At 42.5% G+C, this 22,132-nt stretch overlaps 1 protein-coding gene across 2 annotated transcripts in view; it reads right to left on the reverse strand.

Moving 5' to 3' along the window:
- The window catches only part of PLPPR1 (phospholipid phosphatase related 1), a 131,077-nt gene that overhangs the window by 103,588 nt on the left and 5,357 nt on the right, over window positions 1-22,132 (reverse strand). Inside the window, exon 2 of one of the 2 annotated variants that reach the window (XM_075740585.1) lies at window positions 1,252-1,333. The exons of the other annotated variant lie outside the window; for it this stretch is intronic. The gene's annotated coding sequence lies outside the window, so the exon portion shown is untranslated. The remainder of the gene's footprint in view (window positions 1-1,251; window positions 1,334-22,132) is intronic. 2 annotated transcript variants of the gene reach the window in all.

The following is a 22,132-nucleotide window of genomic DNA, read 5'->3' on the forward strand; positions in this document are numbered from 1 at the left end:
AAGCCAACAAGGAGTGGGCATGAGGACAAGGGGCTTGCACTACATTCCGTGGGGGACACGGTTAGCACAGGGGAGCGTGTTTTGACATGTACCTTCCCCTTGTGGTACTTGAGGCAAACCAGTGCCATCAAGCTGCAAGGGACACAACAGGGCAGCTGGGGCTGGAATCAAGGGCTGGAGAAAGCCACAAAATAGGATTTCCTTTGGTGGAGGTGAGGACAAATCTTACGCCTATGAATGATTCATTTCTTCATAGACCTTGGAGAGATTTCTTGTCTAAGTCCTGTCCTGAGAGGGAGCAGGCAGAGGTGATCTGTTCCTCAGTTGTTTCATTTCCAAAGGGAAGATGAAAAAAAGCATTTCAGTCTAGTACCATAAACCCAGCCTGCCTCTTTCTCAATCACAAGCAATTTCTTCTTTAGGGAGGTCCACAAAGCATGTAGCTTTTCCCATGCTTCTTACTGATGCTCAAGGACGTTTTCACTGTGATTGCTCATTCTAAGTTTAGCACTGTAAGCATTTCTGAAAATTATATGGCTAGCTTGGACAAAATGAGGGTCTCGAAGTCAATACACAGAAAGCTCAGAACTGTTAATTCGTATTACAAAAACTGCAAACACAAAAGATTAAGGCCATTGTCAGTTGAAAATCCTACTCTATCTTGGCTAATCTAGTTACTTGCCTGGAAAAATACTTAAACTACAAGTGCGATCTTATGCTAGTTGCACTGTATGTCTTCCATGATACAGAGTAAGAAGATTTTCTTTACAAGAAAACAAGGAGGAGACACAATAGAGGCATACCTCTCTGAAGAACCAGAAGACATAGCCGTGGAACCATTCTCCCCTAAGACAGTTCAAAAGTTTGTCCCCCTTACTAATTCTTTATATGACAAACCTGAACAAGAAGAAAACGCTTTTCATCTCTTAAGGCAAAGCGAAGAGAGAAGTCAAGATTTCACCCGTCCAAGACACAGCAATTAACTGGACATTTGCATTACTTTGCTCTTCTTTTGATGGGACCTGAACTGAAAACTGAATCAATTACAGTCAGTTTCTGTTCTGACACGAGACAAGATGGACAGGTCTGATACTGGGCTTTTTACAGGCAGCCTAAGATCAGGCAACTATCTACATGTAGCCATAGCAGGACTGTAACTCACTCTTTCCAGGTCACAATATACCTTTCAATTACTGTACAAAACACCCACTAAAACCAATGACAGCTTCACAAAAATACCTGGAGTTATACCTGGATCTCTTAGCACATATACCGAAGGCTGAGGCTCTGTTTGGTTCAGTTTAGAACAATCTCCAATACATTTTAGTGTTCACTGAAAGGAAAAAAAGAGAATTTATTAAAGATAACACAGATTTTTTAAAAAGTATTTTCAGCAAGGGCAGACTGATCTTAAAACTGGTTTTACATTAATGCCCTTTTATGGAGGATTTGAAAGTACTCTGTGGGGTTTTTTTCTGTTGAAGTCTGAACAAAAGCAATACAATGGGAATACTATGCTTTACATGCTATGTATATGAACTTGTGCATTTCTCAAAGCGAGAAATTTCTCTTCCGCAGGTAAACAAAGCTAGAAATAAGAAAAGCTAATACTCTAATGAAGAACACATCAAATTACTATTAGTGATCATAATAAAAATAGTTCTCTACCACCTTGAAAACACAGTAACGCTTGTTCCTAACCTGGCATTATGCATTACTCCTTCCTGATAGAAAAAAACTCAAACCACTACAAGACTGAGTATCTAACTGTAATGGCAGTTGACTGTAACTGTCTTTCCTGTTGTCATTCAGCAATCATGTCAGGTCTTACCATTCTTTCATAGAAATTCTCAACTCCATTACAGCATTGTTGAAAGGACTGAAACATGAACACAAAGAGACCTTTTAATGTGCTGGTCTCCAAATATAACTATAAAACTAAAAAAAAAGTTTTGACATCCCGCTTTGATTTCACCTTCTCAGATGCCAAAACTTCACATGCAGTCAAGCTTTCTTTTAACAACTGAGGGGTAGGGACAGGTGCCCAACTTCACATTTGAACGCAAGCAAAGTTTGAAGATAAAGAGTGACCCACTTAAAGCATGTTCCACTTTAGATTTGAGAAGGCATTACCCCAGTCTGACAGCAGGGGATCTGTTTTGAAATTTGTAATTGCTTTATCTTTAGCTCAGCAAGGGGAATGAGATGAAAGGGATTAGAGACGTGATCTGTGATTGAGACCAGAATAAGTTACCATTTTCTAGCAACTTAAGAAGACAGCAATGTCCTATTGCTATTCCTTTACATGATCACTGCAATTTGCAGCAGTTCTGTTCTTCTTTGTTTCACAGTGAAAATGTTTCTATTATCATTGTGTTTAAATGAGGTTTGCTGAACGATGTTTAGTAGTCCCATTTCAACCCTCTCGTGATTGAAGTAGTATATTATTGCCATCAGCTGTCAAGAAACTTTCTATCCCTTTTGGAAACGTACACTTTGATAAAGGCGGTTAGCGGATTTGTGTGAATGTCTGCAAGCTGAAACTGCATATTCCGAAGGGTTACACACTAGCAATACAGAGTATGACAGCAGGCTCGTAGGTGACTACGCAAACAGGCGCCTGGCAGAAAACTCACACCCTCGCTAGGATTACATACTGCTTCTACTGTCACCTGCAAGCTCTGAGACACTGTCTGCAATTGACATTGCAAAAGGACACACTGCAATATCGCCAAAGGGTAAATGGGAGAGACCACAGAGCCTCCATTTAGACATGCATCACTGCCTGAAACAAGATCTATTTACAGGCCTCCTGTGGGTGCACGGTAACGCTGTCATTACAGCATCTGTCTGGTGTTCTCTAGCACAGATAAGAGTACAGAGCTTGCCCTCTAACCAGGGCTCAATGGCAGATCTGGGGTGGGGGGCAAAAATTAATTGCTTTGAGCAAGTACGTCTTTAAAAAGTCACTGCTTGCTTTGTGTATAACACTGCATTATAAAAAGGCAACATCTGTATTTAAAAGTCTTTTCTGATTTCAGAGTATTTTTCTTGTTAGTTGGATTCTTACAAGAACACCTAGAAGAAGGGTTCTTCTTCTTTAAAAAAAAAAAAGCAAGAGAAAAAGAATCAGGAACATCTAAATCATGAATCAGCTACACAAGGGTAATTTCCCAGATGCTAGGAGCTTGCTGAAGGAGATTTCACTGAGGGAGATACATCTGGTCAATGTGGCCAGCCCGTTCCTGAGAGTCACCTCATGATGAGAATAATTTGGGAACTGCTGCCTGTGATCATGAACCGTTTGGGAAAAGGAACCGTATTTTGCCTCCATAGTCCCAGCATTTACAGAATCCTTAACCACTTTTGAGGAAGAGTTTCACATAAATCAGTAACAACAAGCCTTTTTTTCCCTGAAGACCCGGACAGCCTTTATGTACGTTTTTCAGGGCAGACACTGGTCAGAAGTTTTGGGTTCAAAGGCTGGGGCAGATGACCAAGATCAGCCACCCTGACTTTCCTCACGCAGCTGAGGAGAGAACTGTATCCTCTGGGTCTTGCATAATGATTCAGCAGTTTTTTGCTTCCGTTAAATTATTTTTTCCTACTGCTAAGGAAAATTTGAAATCAGACTTTTACAATACCCCTAAGAATGAAAGATATACATATTTATTTAGAGGCTTAAAGGTTCTTCCTTTGCAGAGCATTGTGGTGAGTTAGCCTTGGCCAAGGGCCACAATCCCATCCAGCCTCTCAATCCCTTCCCCTCCTCAGCAGGACAGGGGAGAAAATAGGATGAGAAACATCTTGGGTCGAGGCAAAGACAAGGAGATTGATTACCAGTTACTGTGGTGGGCAAAACAGACTTGGGGGGGGTGGGGAATAAAGGCCAGGTTGGATGGGGCTTTGGGCAACCCGGGTGTGTTGGTTTTGCGTGGCAAGGTTTTGGTAGCGGGGGGGGCTACAGGGGTGGCTTCTGTGAGAAGCTGCTAGAAGCTTCCCCTGTGTCTGACAGAGCCAATGCCAGCCAGCTCCAAGATGGACCTGCCGCTGGCCAAGGCCAAGCCAATCAGCGCCTCTGTGATAACATATTTAAAAAGGGAAAAAAACAGTTAGAGAGCTTTTGCAGCTGGAGAGAGGAGTGAGAAGATATAAGAACATCTGCAGACACCAAGGTCAGTGCAGAAGGAGGGCAAGGAGGTGCTCCAGGCGCCGGAGCAAGATTCCCCTGCAGCCCGTGGTGAAGACCATGGTGAGGCAGGCTGTCCCCCTGCAGCCCACGGAGGAAGGATGAGGGGGTGTAGAGATTCCACCTGCAGCCCGTGGAGGACCCCATGCCGGAGCAGGTGGAGGCACCTGAAGGAGGCTGTGACCCCGTGGGAAGCCCACGCTGGAGCAAGCTCCTGGCAGGACCTGTGGATCCATGGAGAGAGGAGCCCACGCCAGAGCAGGTTTGCTGACAGGACTTGTGACCCCGTGGGGGACCCACGCTGGAGCAGTTTGCTCCTGAAGGTCTGCACCCCGTGGAGGAGACTCACGTTGGAGAAGGTCGTGAAGGACTGTCTCCCGTGAGAGGGACCCCACGCTGGAGCGGGGGAACGATGAGAGGAGTCCTCCCCCTGAGGATGAAGAAGCGGCAGAAACACCGCGTGAGGAACTGACCATAACCCCCACTCCCCGTCCCCCTGTGCCGCTGAGGGGGCAGAGGTTGAAGCCGGGAGTGAAGTTGAGCCCGGGAAGATGGGAGGGGTGGGGGGAGGTGTTTTTTAAGATTTGATTTTATTTCTCATTCCTCTACTCTGTTTTGCTTAGTAATAAATAAGATGAATTCCCTCTCTAAGTTCGGTCTGTTTTGCTCGTGATGATAATTAGAAAATGATCTCTCCCTGTCCTTATCTCAACCCGTAAGTTTTCTTTCATTGTACCTTTTCTCCCCTGTCTAATGAATGAGGGCAGTGATAGAGCGGCTCTGGTGGGCACCTGGCCCTCAGCCAGGGTCAACCCACCACACCGGACTAGTGGAGGTTGTCCCTGCCCATGGCAGGGGGGTTGGAACTAAATGATCTTTGAGGTCCCTTCCAACCCAAACCATTCTGTGATTCTATGACGGATTTACCTAGACTCAGGTAGTGAGAAACAAAGGCAACCAAACCAACACCTTCCCCCCTACACACACACCCTGAGAGCAGCACAGGGCGGTCAGAACATAGCGGTTTCTCTCTGCTGCTCCTTCCTGCTCACACTTTTCCCCTGCTCTGGTCTCTCCCTCCTGCAGTACCTGTCAGGAAAACTGCCCCGGCGCAGGGTCTCCGCAGGAAGCAGGGCAGATCTGCTCTGGCCCCAGGATGCTGCTCGGCACCGCCTGCCCTACCTTGCTCTTCCCCCTCCTGTCCCTTGCTCTTTTTTTCCTTGCTCCTCTGCTCCTTCAGCATTTTCACCTTTTCTTCCATATGTTTTGGCAGCCACACGTGTGACTGAGGGGCCACGCTGGTCATGGCCGGTTCCAGATGGCTCCAAGGACCCCCCGCTAGGCCTTGGAGCTGGCTGGAGCTGGCCATGACCAGCCCCGGGCATCCCCCAGCAGAGACACTGACATTGATCTCTCTTCAGCAGAGATCCTGAAACTGAGCTGAGACTGACACAGATTATTTAGATATTACAAAGTATGTGATTGAGGGAAAGAGGGGAAGGGAAAAAAATCAAGTTGACTGTTGCAAGATTTGTTTGCAAGGGGCATTAGTGTATTTTTGTCAGCTAAACCACGTAGCTATTTGCACTCAGGTCAGATCTCAGTAGGAAGGGAGGAACCAGCAGTTCCTGACCTACTCACTCCCTGGCCTTGGATTTCAAGGGCATTGATTCATGGCCACCCTCCCTGCCAGGGTTCAGGGGAGAGGAGGGCAGGCAGCCCGCCCCAGCCTTGTCACCCTTCTCCCATTCCCCATCCACTGGTCCCAGGAAATCTTTCCAAAAGCTGCAAATAGGACAGGCTGACAACCTCCTTGCTTTTTTCTAGTTCAGCGAGATGGAAGAAATAGCACTACCCTTGAATAAGGAGAAACAGGTGACATGTCTTCAAGGCACAGAGAGGGCAATAATTTTCTTTCCGTTGATGCTGAAGACATAACATGCTGAGTTTCAGCCATATTCAACATGAGGAAAAAAACCAAAAGACAACTACAAAGTTATGTCTCTGTAGTTAAAGAAGAGACATTTCCTTCCACTGCACTGCTGTTGGATTTGACATAAACAATGCTGGCATGCACAGGCAGGTAAACAGGAGCTGCAGATTTGCAGGATAAGGTAGAACTGGCCAAAATAAGGGCTGCAGCCTCTGAGGCAGCTGCTCTGCCTGACCTGTACCCAAGGAGGCTTGTGATGCGAGTGCTGCCCTAATAAAGACTGCAGAGGAGCCTGGAACTTCTGCTTTTGACCTCATTCATTGACTTCAAGGGAATCAGGGTGTCCTATTCAGGATTCATATTGCAACAGGCTGCATTCTTACCGCCTAACAAGCACTTGAAATGAATTAACACTGTGGCTGTATTCACAAAAGATTCTCGTGCAGTATTAAAGGCAAGATGATTTGCAATACAAGCACATGGAGTGCCTGGACTGATCCCAATAGTAAGACTGAGACTGAACAACTAGTGTGTTTGGGTCGACCTGAAGAACTCTTCATTCAAACCATATCCAATTTTCAGCCACAGCTAGGGATAATGAATATAAATAAAATGTCTCTCAGTGTTAACTCTCAAAGGAAAGGCAGTTAAAACTAACAGAAGGTGATAGCACTCTCCTTGGTTTTCCTAGTACTGCCATTTACAAAGGTTGTAATTCAAGAAACAAACATTGCTTTAATGCACCTATTTAAGTCCAGTGATACCGTCACAAGTTTAAAGCTAGGATGTCTGCATTTTTGTTTGTTCATTTTAGTTTGTTAATATATCGCTAGCATCTCCAAACACCACAGTATTTTATGCTCTTACTTGGCAGTGAATACCTTTTGTTAGAGATCTTTCTTTTGACAATACTGCACTGGCTATTGCATTTACCGTGCAGGGATTTCAGATCTCTCTCTCTCTCTCCACTTATTGCTATGATGTCTGAGCACTTGGTTCAGCCTTCCCTTACAAATGGTTAAGAATCAGTCAGTCTAATATGGCAGTGACAATGCTTCCCTATTGTGACAATACTTCTCTATATAGGATTTTCTGCAGCACTAGGCTTAAACTCTTAGTTCACTGGCATCCATACAAATTGTACCATCAGTTGCTATGCAAGGAAAATTAGGCCAAGGCTGGGCGCTTCAGAAAACCTTGCGTGCAAAGCTCCCTGCACGTGTTCAACTGACAGTGCTGTGAGTAACAACACATACCCCAAAGCATTCTTTGCCACTGTTCAGATGAAATAATACCTCCATGACTATAGGCAGGCTTTTGCACACTCACATGGCTGTGAGTCTGCAACAGAGCTTCTAAACAGATTTCAGATCTCATAATTTAATTCGAAAGGCCTGGCTTTAAACACACGTGATTTATAGTCTTTCAGACATACTGATGTTTGAATAACAGACAAGAAAACTTTTTTGTTACCCTGTTACTATTAGAAATGCAAACCAGAAACTGGTTGGACATAAAACCAGAATAACCAGTGCTCCATTCTGGGGGTTTGGCCTTTGGCTGTAAATCAGGCTGGCCCCAAATCATTTGGGATTTGTTTGTGAAGAGGTCACATCAGAAGTGATTACATACTCCTGGTTGTGGATTGTAAGGACTGGCCTTTTGCGTTCTGAAGAGCAAGGTGAGGATGGCAGTTAGATCTGCATTGTACTCAAGATCCAGGCATAAGCACACAAAACACCAGAAAACAAAACCACTTTCATACATGCAACACATTAAACTTGCTTCTCCACAAAACCTTAGGGTCACTGCACCTAAGGAGAGGTGACTGAGATAGGCAGCTTCACAATTCTATGATGGACACTTTGGTCTCCCAGACCTCCCTGGGCAGTGCTGTCCTCCTTCCTTCCCTGCCCAGGACAGGGGAAACAGCATGCCCTCTGCCACAAGACCAAAGACGTCCAGTTGCTGCTAATCCTGCTGTGCCACCACGCAACCACCACACAAAAACATGCAAGGTTGCTCTTCTTAACCTAGATCCCAGCTAAGAACAGAGACAGGTCCTTTGCCCACATGTCAGGCCATTTACAAGCTGTTTGCCTCTTCTGCCACTGGAAATGTTAGTGGCTACTGATCACACGCTCATGGCTCCTTAACAGCAAGTTAACATAAGCATCTTGTGAGCAGGAGGTGCTTGCTTCCTTTCCAGGGTTAAAACCCTCTGTTGACAGCCTTCCTTCCCTGTCTGCAGCAAGCAAACCCTCAGAAGAGGGACAAAACATTAAGTCCATATCCTCATTAGTATTTCTTAACATAGAGCAAAAGGTTTCCCACAGAACTTTTTAGTCGTGATTAATGCTGTGAAGACATGGTAGGCAAAGTTTGGCCAGGCAAAAAAAAAGCACAAAACATTTTTCATGGATGTCACCTCCAATTCGAAGACAAATTTGCTTCAGCTGTTTCCCTGTCTCTCCCTGCTCATGTGGCTCTCTCCCTAGTGAATTAAAGCCTACTAAAAATATACTTGCTTTTCTCCTTTGTATACAGAAATCACATCCAACTTGGGAAGTCCTTGGACTGAAATGGTTGGAGGTGAAAGAATGTTACAAAGAAGCACATATATGTGCCATTTCAAGGCAGCGTGGTACCCTATCCTGGATGCCTTGCTACCTTACATGGATGCAGTCTGGCTAAGAAACCTGGACCACCAAGAAAATGAGTGCAAATCTAGATGGAAATTGTTTTTCAGATCGACACTTTTTAAATAACAGAATGCCTTCTAAAGAAAGTAAAATACTATCTTCCAAAAAGCTATTATACAAAAAATAATTTTTACATTAGAAAGGCTGACTTTGTACTTCTGAATAGTCTAGAATACTCATCAGTGTTTATTAAAAAAAGCTTGCACGTAGTATTTTCACTTCAAGAGCAGAGCAAGTGTTTTTCACATATGTGGTTTCCGGAAGCAAGAAGCAGAGGAACAAGAAGAAAGAGTAAGACACAGCAGTAGCATCAACAAAAGCAAAGTCGTCAGATCAGCCGGCAGAAGTAGTTAGCTTTCATCTGCATTTTCTGTGGGGGATGTTATCTATTTGCTAGGATAGAAGAAAATGATCAGGCAAGAGAAAATCCAACTTCCAATACGTGCTTTCAGTCTATGCATGCAGCCATCAGTGGCATTCTCAGCTGATGATGACACTTTTAAGCTCACCTTCTGCCAAATGTGTTGCAACTACCTTGCAATTTCACATACACTACAGTACTTAAAAGTCTGGCTTCTTTTTAAAGCTACAGCTATTGGATTCATGTGTTACTATTAAGAAGGTGAAATTAAGCAAGTTCTCTAACTCATAGTAGCAGATAACAGACTACTCAATAACAGAAGCCCTGGAGAATGTGAAACAGAAAGCCAGAGAAAATCGAGCTGAGAAAAAAAGGACTCTGTGCTAACTCTAAGTTCCCAGAGCAAAATCTAGCAGCAATAAGCTGCAAAATCTTACTGCTAACAAGTCTACCCAGATAAAATTAGTAACTGCATCTTCTTTATTGTTTGTAGAGTATGAAGACTTTCTCCCCTCCATGTGTCCTCATGACTGTTTGCAAGCTAAGATAGTGGTAGCAACTCCTTTTTCCAGAGGCCAAAACCTATGAAGATAGCTCTCAACTGCCATTGAAGGACTAGGACACCCACAACTTACCAAGGTCAGAGGCAGACTTGTAGCAGAGACTGTGTTTCTGAAGTTGTAGGGCATTATTTTGATCACTACATCTATTCTTCCTTCCCCTAAACAGATACCAATTACTGTTCCCTGAGATCTCCTTTCCGTTCAACCAAGCCAAGTATGAACAAGGGAATGGAGGGGCACTACAAGGAACAGTTTTCTGCTTAACTAGTCTCTGTACAGTGTCACAGGTCCATCTGGACACAAATGGAACAGTAAACACAGACTAGGCTACCTTTACATTATGCAAGTCACCAGAGCGTGTAGCCTTTTTTCACGTCTCATTTTCTTTGCAACTAAGAATATAGTTTTAGGGAGTCCTTAAATAAGGTTTTAGACCGAAAAACACCCAAAAACAAACCCAAGAAGTTGAAGGAAATAACAGCAGCTAAAAAAGCACCCTACCATTTATGTGTAATTTATGTTTGGTTTTGATAAATCCATGCAGCCAAGACTCTGAGCATATGCTTGGAAGCCAATGGGAATTTACCTACGCTAGGCTTCAAGAGATAAACATGACAAGTTAGGGACTCTTAAAAATGTAATATATTTCATCATAAACATAATGCAGAATACATAATAGCAATGAAATTCAACCCTGCTGGGAACAGAAAGCAACCCCAATCCAGCCAATGATGTAAACCAAATTTCAGCAGCAGAGCTCTGGAATGGAGACTACAAAACAGCTGGACCCCACAATAAGGCACTTAGGTGGATCTAATGTGTCTGATGGATGATTAGAAGAATAAAGAGGACAACAGGACAGAGACTAAGATACTGAATCTCAAAAATGGAATTTGTATTGAGACAGAGAATAGCCTGAGTGCACACCTCCACTGTCAGGCATTCACTGAGTGAAGGAACCAGCGCATCAAATACCAGGCCCCAGATGGCATCTTCTCACCCAGTGCCCTGTGTGACTCAGTGGTCTAATCTCAATCACCTTAAGTCTGACTGGAACAAATCCTTGCTTTCCTCTCCATTTGGTTTTCCTAGCTTATCTTCTTATACAGCAGAAGGCTTCATCTGATGTTAATGCTTGTATTTCACATTGAAACACAAGATTTTCTTTCACCTCTTGCCAGCTGGCTCTACAATCACGCCACCCAGCAACAAACAACACTTTTAGTTTAAACCACTCCTTTAACTCTGTGTGCTACAGAAGATGGCTGAACATGGAGCTGCGGCTTTTAGAAAGACACTGAATTTCTGACAGGCATACTTCTAAATGACACTCAAAGATTAAGTTACATTCAAATACAAGATTTTATTATTATCTATATACTTAGAAGTGAGTGCCTTGCTGCATATTTCTGTCTTGCTCAGTCAACACAGAAACTTCCAAAATAATTAGCCAAATGAACAACCTCATGCAAAAAATAAAATATTTAAAGAACTGATTAAATCAAGCAGTTATTCCTTGGAGACTGACGAGAAAGTGGATAGCAGGTCATTTACCCTGTGCCATAAGCCTGGCTCGCAAACCCTCTTACTCCCTGTCACCAAAGTATTACATACCCGATTTCTTCTTCTTCATAAACCTGTTACAGCCAGGTACAGCTCTTGGATCCTCAGGGCTGTACTATCTACTGGTTAAACTGGCAGAGCTTCAATGAAGCCAGGGCTTTGTTCATGACTGAGATTTGGGCCTTTATCAATTACCTGAAAAATTTCAAATCCTTGCCAAGGAACAAAATTAGCTACATCTCCTTTCAATGGTTTTAATCACGGATGCAGCAACCACCTGCTTTTCTACATGCTAGCTTGCAAAGCAATTCCAGTCATGAAGCTTGCCAAAGAGGAGTAAACATTTCTTTTAGAGTTAAGAAAGCATAATGGATTAGACTGTGATACAGTCCAAGGTATGCTGAAGTGTAAGCCAAATGTTGGTCTCTAACATCCAGTGGTGCCATCACTGTCAAACAAGAAAGTTGGCCAGAAATGGCACTCAGATGACCTTCAAGGGCTGCTGTATCCCATTGCTGACTGATGAAATCATGATACAGTGTGCAACAAAATTCCCCTCCAGATGACTGGCTCCTGCATTTGCCATGCTCTTGGGGATGTCCTCTCTGTAAGTCTCTGGGGTCTAATTCTTGACTTTGACATTTCAAAACTTGTGCTTAGCTATGATGCAGCCTGGTGGTTTCCCATTCTTACGAACACCTCCATTTCCTGGGCAGATGCATTGAGCAGCTCTAGGAAGCAGCTGCAGCTGTGAACAGCTTTGAGCAGTGTCCTCTAACTAGCTGTCCTGCCTGATGAGCAGGGCCAGAGACCTAGGGGTATGCTCACAGCACACTGAAGCTGCAAGGGGAGCTGAGAAAGGGTTTTGGAGATACGGCTGCTCTGTGTTTCCACCTCAAATCACACATTGCATGCTGACTTTGCTTGTGATGGTCTGTATTCAAGGCAGTGTCAGGCAGGTGAAGTGAGTGTCAGCTCTCCCACCTCCCAGACGAAGGCTCCTACCACCGCCCTATGGTGGATACTCAACTCAATGGCAGTGCCACAAAAAAGGTCACTGTTGGGGTTCAACCATCAGCTTTTCATTAGTGTTACTGCCTCTCCAGGGAAATGTAACTACAGTGTTCCCAAGCTCGCGTGACTTTGTGTGGCACCGCATGGCTTTGCACAGAACCATCAGCTGCAGGTACTGCAAGCTGTCTGCACATCAACCAACCCCACAACTTCAGACCTCCAACATGTACCTGAATCAGATCTGAGGTACCTCCTGGGATGCGACCAAAACCACCCAAGCAGCAGGGTGAATACTCTTTCATTTTGAGCCTTCTGCTACTACTGTAAGTGGCCAATTCCACCTGAGCTGGCTGCTGGAAGCTGGTGTAAAACAGGAGGCTTTGTCTCTCAGGAGGCTTTCTCAGGACAGTGGTCACAGGGGAACAGAGCACAGTAATATCAAGTAGAAGGAGAGGAGGACAGTAAAAACCACTCCTATATATTAATCCTGCTCTTTGCTGTATGCTGAGCTTACCCAAGCACAGAGAAATTAATAGAAACTGTAACTGAGAAACATAGAACTCTGAAAAACTGCATTTCTAAAACCAATAATCTCCTCTCTCAGCTTCTGGCTGGCTGCAGGAATACTTCCTGTGAAATGTTTTTAGGGCTGATGAAAAGGGTGAAGAAGCACTGCTACTGTTCACAGAGAGATTGCTGTACATCACTGGTGTCACTTTTCCTCTTTTGGGTTTAGGGAAGTGAAGCGCACCCAGACTTTGCTTTGCCTGACTCCTATAGACCACCCCACTGTGACTATGGTGAAATAAACAGAAATGTTTCACCGCCTGAGACAGATATGTTGTAGACATTAGCTTTGCTATCATTCTAAAAGAAAAACAATGCAAATAAATTTATACTGTGAAGCCAGAAGGACAGAAGAGGTTAGCTTTGATGCCTTTCCAGAGCGAGTTAAAGTAAGAGGGTAGAAGGTAAGAGCAGTGAGAGGGTTCAGCGTGAGGTTGTAACAGAGACAAAACGAATCCCATGGCACAGGCAAGTGAAATCCATTAGAGAATGCAGAGGGCTAAGTTCTGCTCTTCCTTAACAAGACTTCAAATAGATTACACAGATGCAAGTGTCAGCAGAGCATGGCCCTGCGTGTCCAGCTGGGCTTGCACGTAGTTGTGCTTGGAGAAGGTAGATCTTGATTGGCAGCGGAAAACAACATTCACAGAGCTAGCCCTCGTGGGGCTGCTGGAGAAAGGTCAAGGAGCAGGCTTTCAGACAAAAAAGGAAAACGCATCCTCACAAGGAACAGCAGAGATGATAAAAAAACTTGAGCATCAAGATATTCTCCCACCTTTTATCCAAAGATCACAGGCCTTGGAGAGGAGAAGCAATTTAACTGCCACTGGTTAATACTTACACTTGAAGCATGTGTTCATGTGAAGAGCAGTGTGAGAATCATGTCCACTAATGTAAAACATCCTTATGATAAAAAAGGAAATCTGCTACTTCGGAACACACCCTTGTGTTACAGAAAATCTGTCAGGGAAAATTGCTTGGCATATGATCAAATTTCACATAATACCCATTTTTTCCTAAATTTCAATTTTTACCATTTCTTCCTTTTCATCATGCACAGAAGGGAACTGCATTTCAGCTGAATGGATTGGGTTTAAAAATACGTGCATTAAAAGAATTCTAAAATTGGTGCACTTTTTTTTCATTTTTCATTTTGACCATGGTAACTGTCCTTTCCTCAAAACCTATTTTTCAAAACCATTACAAAAAGGAGTATAGCTTCTTTTTAAAATAAAAAGACAAAGCAATTGACCTTAAAAATGTTTTTCCCCTACAGTTTTGAGAAAGAAAACATCTATAATTGGCATATCTCATTAACAAACTCAGCTATGCCATCATAGTAACAAGTGGGTAGCAAAGTGAGACTAACATTTTAATTAAGTACTTTTCAATCCTAGCCTAATTTTCTTTGTATTATGTGAACCTTTGATGGTTAGAGAAGCCTGTTGAAAGGCAAAAGGCATACTAAAACCACCTTTCCTCAGCCAAATCTCTCTCAGTTACATGCCCACTGCTTTTGTTTAGAGCATTTTAACTCTTAGGCAGTGTTTCCCTTTACATCCACATCTAGCTAAAATATACCACTTGTAGCAACCCATCTCAAGGGCCTGGCTTCTTCAAGCTCAGAAAGACTATATTATGATTGATCTCCCCAGGTACCCTCTTCAGGATGATGCTGATTAGGCAGGTAGTTACTGGAAATGTGAGTAGCTTGGGCTCCTGATCTGTATCCACTCACCAGCAGCAAAGCTGCACTTTCAATCACAGATATTAGGACTGGTATAAAGGTATCAGAGCAGTCACATATCACACTCACTGTCCCACCTGAACAGCAGCAGCCTCCAGGTACTCAGCGGGCAGTAGCAGACTGCAGGATAATAAACTTACCTGGTTTCTTCCTAGTCCCTGGACAGACAGGTAAAGGCTCATACCTAAATGCATCAAAGAACCCATCCTTGCCATTTCTGTCAAGCTAATTTATATCGTCACCATTTGCTTTCTGGCCAAATCACCAAGAAGTGAAACTTATCAAAGAAGTCTCTTGGTACTAGCAGCTCTTCAATGTAAAGGTACATTTGAGCAAGCTCTTTTTTTGTGTTAGAGAACCTAATTTGATTTGATAGTCTTTCTGTTAGGTTGTGAGATTGGGAGACAAGGCTAGCAAAGCAGAGTGGAAGGTAACAGGAAAAAAAAGTTGAGCATATACTGAGGGCTGACTCAAAACAGCCAAACACACATATGGCTGGAAGAGAAATGCGTTAATAAACCGGAGTTCATTGCATGTCAGCATGCGCAGCATTAAGTGCTTATAAACAAACACAAGAACTGTACTGTGAAACTGTCTCCTGGAAAACATTTGAAATCAAGGAGAGAAAGTCAATTTATTTATTTATTTATTTTAGGCATTAGCCATTTTTATGAAAGCAAGATAAAACTTAACTTCTGGGGGGGGGGGGTGTTACAGCACTTGCAAATACTGGGTCAAGCCTTGATCCCACTGAATCAGTAGAAGCTTTGCCATTAAGTTCAAGAGAATTAAAGACTTATCAAACTCTATGAAAAACACTGCAACAGAGAAATCTCTTGCAGCATTGATTCTCCAAAATGTGAATGAGTTGACATCAAAAGACCTGGCATTTATATTGAAATGCGGATACCCATAGATTTCAGTTTGCAATTTATTTTTTGTTTCTGTTTCATTTTCAAGGCTCTAACGATGGCCAAGATAGGAGTTGAGACTTCATTAGCAGAATGAAGATTTCTAAAAAACGAACAATTTTTAAGTAAAATACAGCTATTAGAGTTTGAGTGCCTGCATCAATCACTGCTTATCCTGAGTAAACCAGAAATGAGATAAAAAGTCAAATCACTTTTCCATTTGGCTTAATTTTACTCCACTCAATCCACCTCATGCTGTGTATGTAGTATATAAAACAGGCTACCTGCACAGGGTTATATTTCACCTGTCACATGGCATATGCATCCTCTGCTAGAAACCTGTGTAACTCCACTGGCTGCAACAAACCAGGCTATTGTCAACAGATCAGTACCATGAACTCTACCTTCATGCATAGACGGAAAGAGGAAAGAAACATACGCTTCTCTGGAAGATACTTGTAAAGCTTAGATGCCTTTTTAGAGGATGTTCTTGAGACAAGACATACATTACACTGTTTAAAAGACCAGTGAATGAAACTCCTTGCCTGTTTGCACAGGTCAAATCAAGTGCATGTTCCAAGTGCAGAAGGAGAGGAGAGGAGAGGAGAGGAGAGGAGAGGAGAGGAGAGGAGAGGAGAGGAGAGGAGAGGAGAGGAGAGGAGAGGAGAGCTGTGCTGTAGACAGTAGGAGTAAGAAGCTGCATAGCCTTAACCCTGAAATAACAGCTCTGCAGTATAGGACTGGTTTAGAGATAGGACATTCTGTGTTAATGTATGCATGAGCGCAGACCCCAGGATCAAGTGGGGGATCCCAGCTTCTGCTCAATCTGGAAGGAATAAAGAAAACAGGATGGCAACAGAGACCAAGCCCCATTCCCATAAGACTTGCCAACAACAACTGATGCTCACAGAACCACTACCATTTGCACCATTTCATTCCCTTCCTTGTCCACCTCCACTTCATATCATTATCACCTGCCTTCTGCCTTCCCAGTGAAGTCTAGCTATATCTATGGTAACTTATATTCGTCACACATGGATACGCTGTACATACATACACTAAATGTGAAGTTTTGCACAACTTTCAGGGTAACAGCTACACCCTCCCAGCACCTCAGCATTTGTTTGCAAGCCGTCACTGCTCAACTGTTCAGCTACTGTTTACAGCAAACTGATAAAACAGGGCATGAACTGCTTCTGCTACACTAATGCAGAGGGAGAGAGAAGTTCTGAAAAATAGTTTCTAATTCCCGTCTGTCACTCACCTGAACTGAAATATTTCCATTACCTCCTGAGCTCCACAACTGATCAGCAAAACCTTCCAGCAGAATTGTTTGAAAGCTTAAAAGCAAATAATTTTAAAAAGCACCAATCTTGAATCACTGATGATTTGACCAAAACTTTGAGTCTCTCACTGAGGCCGTTAAGGTTTAAAACAAACTCAAAACTGCAATTACTACCAAGAATGGCAAGACTTACACTTGCAAGTAATCTCCGTTTACTTTCCTGATATATTCCAGTTACTGAGAAAGTCTCAGTTTCCTCCTTCTCTCTTCATCATAGGTAGATGAAATCAAAACTGTAAGAGACAAAAGTAATTAAGGATTGAGAAGACCAGTATATCAAGGACAGCCAAGGCTGGACACCCAAGCAAGGTCAAAGAACACCAGACTTCTCAGGAAGCCAAGCTGGGAACAAACCTGAAAAGGATCTGACTCTTGCCAGCCAGGCTGTTGAAGGCTTTGCCGCTGGATACTTACAAGTAAACAAACCCCAGAAGAGTTGCACAACACAGAATCACACCAAAGCAGTCATACAAAGCAGAAAAAGCTTGAGGTTAAGGTACATGAAAAGTTGTTGAGGAGGATGAAGGAGATGAATGTGCCTGGACTGAGTCCTGAGATGGACACCTCATGTATCTGGCTTCAGGGCAAAGGGCATGGAAAGAGGAGAAAAAAATGGCTTTGTCTATTAGAAGAGAATGGAGAGATGACAAGGGACAAAGCACCGCACAGAGAAAATGCACTGGCCTCAAGTCTAGGAGGACTTGGGTATCCTGACCTCCTATTATCCCTCTTTCTCTCTGCCCATGGAGCCATTTGATGCTGTTCAAAACCTATTTAGGTACTGACCGTACCTCTTCACTGAGGCACAGAATGCAAAAGTCTCAAAATGTGCTTCCCTGTCCTGTGATTTGGTGAGATTTACTTGAAATGGTCACTGTGCTCTCTGTTCTGATTAACATACTATTTACTGCCTGACTCATTCACTTCTCTTCACAAAACAGCGTAGATTTTATTCCTGCCTATTTCCCTTGTTGAATGCTTTATAATAAATACTTTTTTTAACTTTTTTTTTTTTTAAATTACCTGCATCATCAACTGGCTTCTGCTGAAGATCACTGAGCTAAATCAAATTCTACAAGTAGTAATACTCAGTATTTTGCTATGGCTTTCTGTCCCTACCTTGAATAACAAGGAAGAGGAATGGCATGTTTAAAATGATTGCTCTCTATTGTTCCAGTAAGATTTTTAAAAATCATTCCACATCACATCACTACAAATAGCAAGTGTGCTCTCCACGCACTCCATGGTAACATTTAGTATGAAACCTGTTAATGGGATTTAAAGCTGAACATCTGTTTTTCTAGCCCTCTGTACCAGGGCAAACATCTTGGAATCAGGAATCAGCATGATCTCAGCAGGAATTTAGGAGTCAGAGAAACACATATCAAAAGAATAATGAAAAGTAGCCTCTACTCAACAAATCATTCTGTTCTTTCAACATTACCATTTCTAAGAAGTCCTCCTGTCTTTGGGACTCGTTCACACTTATAAGCATATTTTCCTGCCCCATAAAAGAAGTAATGCAACCAAACATCTGCTCTCTGGTACGTGTATTTTAGATCTGTGAAGCCACTTCACTGAGTTATTCAGCCAAGAACCCCATGAATAACTTTGGACCAGATTAAGTCATCTTTAAGGCCTGTAAGATACATCCATCAGATTAAGTCTCTGACAGCAGCAGAAACTGCCTCTACTGTATAAATGAAGCCAGGGGAGGAATTCTTCTTAAGATAAATGAAGCCTTACCATTATAAAAGCATGGCAACATTAATAATTTAAGAAAGTGTTATGAAGATGTTAGTTTCTCAAGAAGAAATGACTAAGGAAGACAGGTTGTATGTCGGGCAAGGTGAGTTCTGGTAGGCAAATGAAAACTTGCAGGAAAAATCCAGTGTGTTCTAAAACACTAGTCAAGTAGCTATTTCTAGCATCAAAAAATAACTTCTTAAAATACTTAAAAAAAAATAAATTGCAAATTTAGTCAGAAATTTCCTTCCTGGTAATGCTGAAGTCCCCACTGGAAAACTTCAGTCACTGGGTGTATATCATCATCATCACTACCATATTCTGAGGAAAGCAGCATATTCTCCTCTTTGGCTGTCAATCTCTCTTTGCAATGCTGCATCAGCCAGAGACCAAAGAGAAAGTGCTGTCCAAAGAGGACACTCACATTGTGGACTAACGTCTTCAGCTACTGCCAGGGGTGTGGCAATGAGCAACACAATCATTTTCAAAGCAAGTATCTCCCACAGCCCAGTTCAACAGTATGTTAGGGTAATGATGATCTGTGCATTGATGGTATCCTGGACATGGATGAGAAATACAAATTTCAAAGTCATGTGCTGAAGGAACAACGTATTCCTTCTTTTGTCCTAACTCCAGATCACCAAGAATGGTACTAACATCCATCTCTAAGTCAACTTTGTCTAACCTAAGACAGAAAACAGTTTATGTGAAATAGTAATTATTACTATCAATATTATTTTCAAATAACATCAATTATCTGATAATAATGTTTTTTTCAACACGGAAAGAATGTTTATAAGGCTGCTGGACTGAAAGATATTACAGGATGAGCTCCTTCTCAAAATGGATTAGTTGATCTCGTAAGAGCTTTGCTTTTCCTTTGAGCACCTAGTGGTGTTGATTCCAAAGACATGAGCATTTGATTGGATAAATGACTGCAGATTAATTGCAGATCATTATGTACTGGAAACTATGGACTATCATGCCAGGAAATGCAGAGCTATCAGTATTGAAAAAATGTCAGCAAGCTTATTTACCATTTCCTTGGCCTATATATTCCTATTTAGAGAACAAAGCCAGCAGGAGCACAAGATCAATGCTATTTACTCATTTTTTGCCATTCCAGCCAGGGTCTCTTTCTGTTACTCTTTGTTTAGCCTGCCATTAATGTTTCTTCATGCAAATAGCTTATTCATGACTCTTGTGGTGATCAGAAATGAGAACTGATGTCATGCTTAGGCAACAAGATTGTTAGAGGTTTAAAACAAAAGAGCATCTCAGTCTTTTATTTCAAGATCGGTTACCAGAGAGGCAGGAAAATCTGCCTTTGGTGGTCTGTTTTCTGTAGGGACAAATGCAGTCAGATCTTGGGGAGGGGTCTGGGGGTGTGCTTTTGGTCAACAACTCCAGCAGGTATTTTCAAAATTGAACTCTGGGTAAATAAAAGAAGTTTTTTTTACAAAAAGAAGCTGCAAAACATGAAGAGACAAAACAATAGTACAAAGCAAACAAAGTATTTCATTCATGTCATCTGAAATGACATGTGTTTTCTTCTTGTAAGCAAGAAAAACAGCTTATGGCTTTGGTGAACCCAAAACAATTTCCGTCCTGGTTCTCTGCTGTCCTACTTTACCTCTTATTTCCATCAGAGAACCACAAACTCAAGAAAATCTCAATAAGAATCCAATTAATGAACACAGATGTGTACACAAACAGAATTTGTAGACAGAGGGGACCTTCACTTGATCCTTAATCTCTTTTTGTTACTTGAAGTTCCACATCCCTTCTCTTACTCCAGATAGCCAAAGTCAAAAGTAGAATCTTTTCTGCCAAACTCAAGAAACTAACACAACACAGAAACCAATACACAGCACAGCACCATGAGGGCTGCTGTGAGAAGAATTAACTCCATCTCAGCCAGACCCAATGCAACAGATAAACCCTCACACTCAACTGGAAATAAACAAACAAAAACCAACCAACCAAATAAAAAACCTAATGCAACTCAAAATGGTGGATCATTTTATGTTTGCAATTTTAAGTAAACATAAAACAAACCCTCCAAAAAACAGCTCTACAGCAAAAAAATTGTATGCATAATTTCTGCTCAATGTTTTGGGCCAAAACTTTTCAGAACTGAGTAGTTTTTGGCAGAAATCTGTATGTTCCAGAATTTTATTTTGCTATGGAAACTGCATAAGAGAAACAAAGTCATAGACCAGCCAGTTCTAGTCAAAATCTCCTCCTTTTTCATACAGATCACACAAGTGAATGATTGGCATATAGTACTTGAACAGCTTCTCTTTAAAGATCATTCCTTGTGGCACAGACACTGCTTTTCTTGCTGAACACCTGTGAATTAGTTATATTATGCATCTGCCTTGCATAATCTGTTAGCTGATGCAAGTCATACACAGTCCAGCTCCTCCATGAGCTGAACTCAGTGACAGCCCTCGGGTGGGCCAGGTGCTGTTTTGCTTATCTGAATTCCATCTCCTCTAGGACAGGTGGCAGGTCAGATTAATGTGGCCTTACGCTATCTCTGCATTGTCATTACAGCCTCTGTAGAAAGCTCAAGTTAGGTATCACCAAACCTCTCATTTTCTTTCCATTCAGTCACCTCTGTCCTTATCTAACCTAAGATATCTGAAAATTTCCAAGATGTTTCTCAGATATTGGGTCACTGGCTTCATGCGCAAGGGCATGCATGAGAGCAGAAGCAGATGTACTGTATGTGACAACCCCACATAAACAATGGGCCCTCTCCATTCACTGCTGTAGCGGTGCCTGAAGTGATTATGTACCAACGATTTTTCTCTTGTATTTTTGGCAGCCTCACAGTAGCAATGTGGTTGCAGTGCACAACCCATGACCCACCTCTAGTTTTCCCAGTACCAGAGGCTGCTGCAAAGGGCTGCCCTCTGTCTGATGCTCATCGGCACAGAAAACCAACCTGCAACTGTGTGGCCAGGACACTGCTTAATGTCTGCATTTGGAGTACGCAGCCCCGTGCAGCCAGCGAGAAGTAGGGTCTCAATGAAGCTGGGTGTATCTTGAACAGTATTGCATTTTTCTGTTATTTTATTTGCTGAAAGACATTACTTGCTCCTGATAGCTTTCTTGACTGACAAACTGTGTTACATCTTCTCATGTCTTTCCAAATAACATTCACTGTATCCTCCACATAACCGAGACTAATTTGTCTGAGTGATGCAAGGATGTGAAACCTTCATCAATTTGTGGCTTATACTTGCACTGGGGAGACCTGAAATTCCCTTGACTCAGAGCAGTCTTAGAAGCCTAACACTGGAGACTGTTGTCTTCCGATTGACCTGATCCTCATCTGCAGAAACATACCAACTATCACCACATATTTCTTCCCCTTTCTACCAGCAATTCAAATCCCTGACTACCTCAGTTGCAAAGATGACCCACTGCCAATTAGTTTTTCACATGGAGTTCTTTAAAATCTGTTCCACTTTCAGCTTGGT

The sequence above is a fragment of the Balearica regulorum genome, chromosome Z (genome assembly GCF_011004875.1).
Source record: "Balearica regulorum gibbericeps isolate bBalReg1 chromosome Z, bBalReg1.pri, whole genome shotgun sequence".
In the NCBI taxonomy this organism is placed as follows: domain Eukaryota; kingdom Metazoa; phylum Chordata; class Aves; order Gruiformes; family Gruidae; genus Balearica; species Balearica regulorum.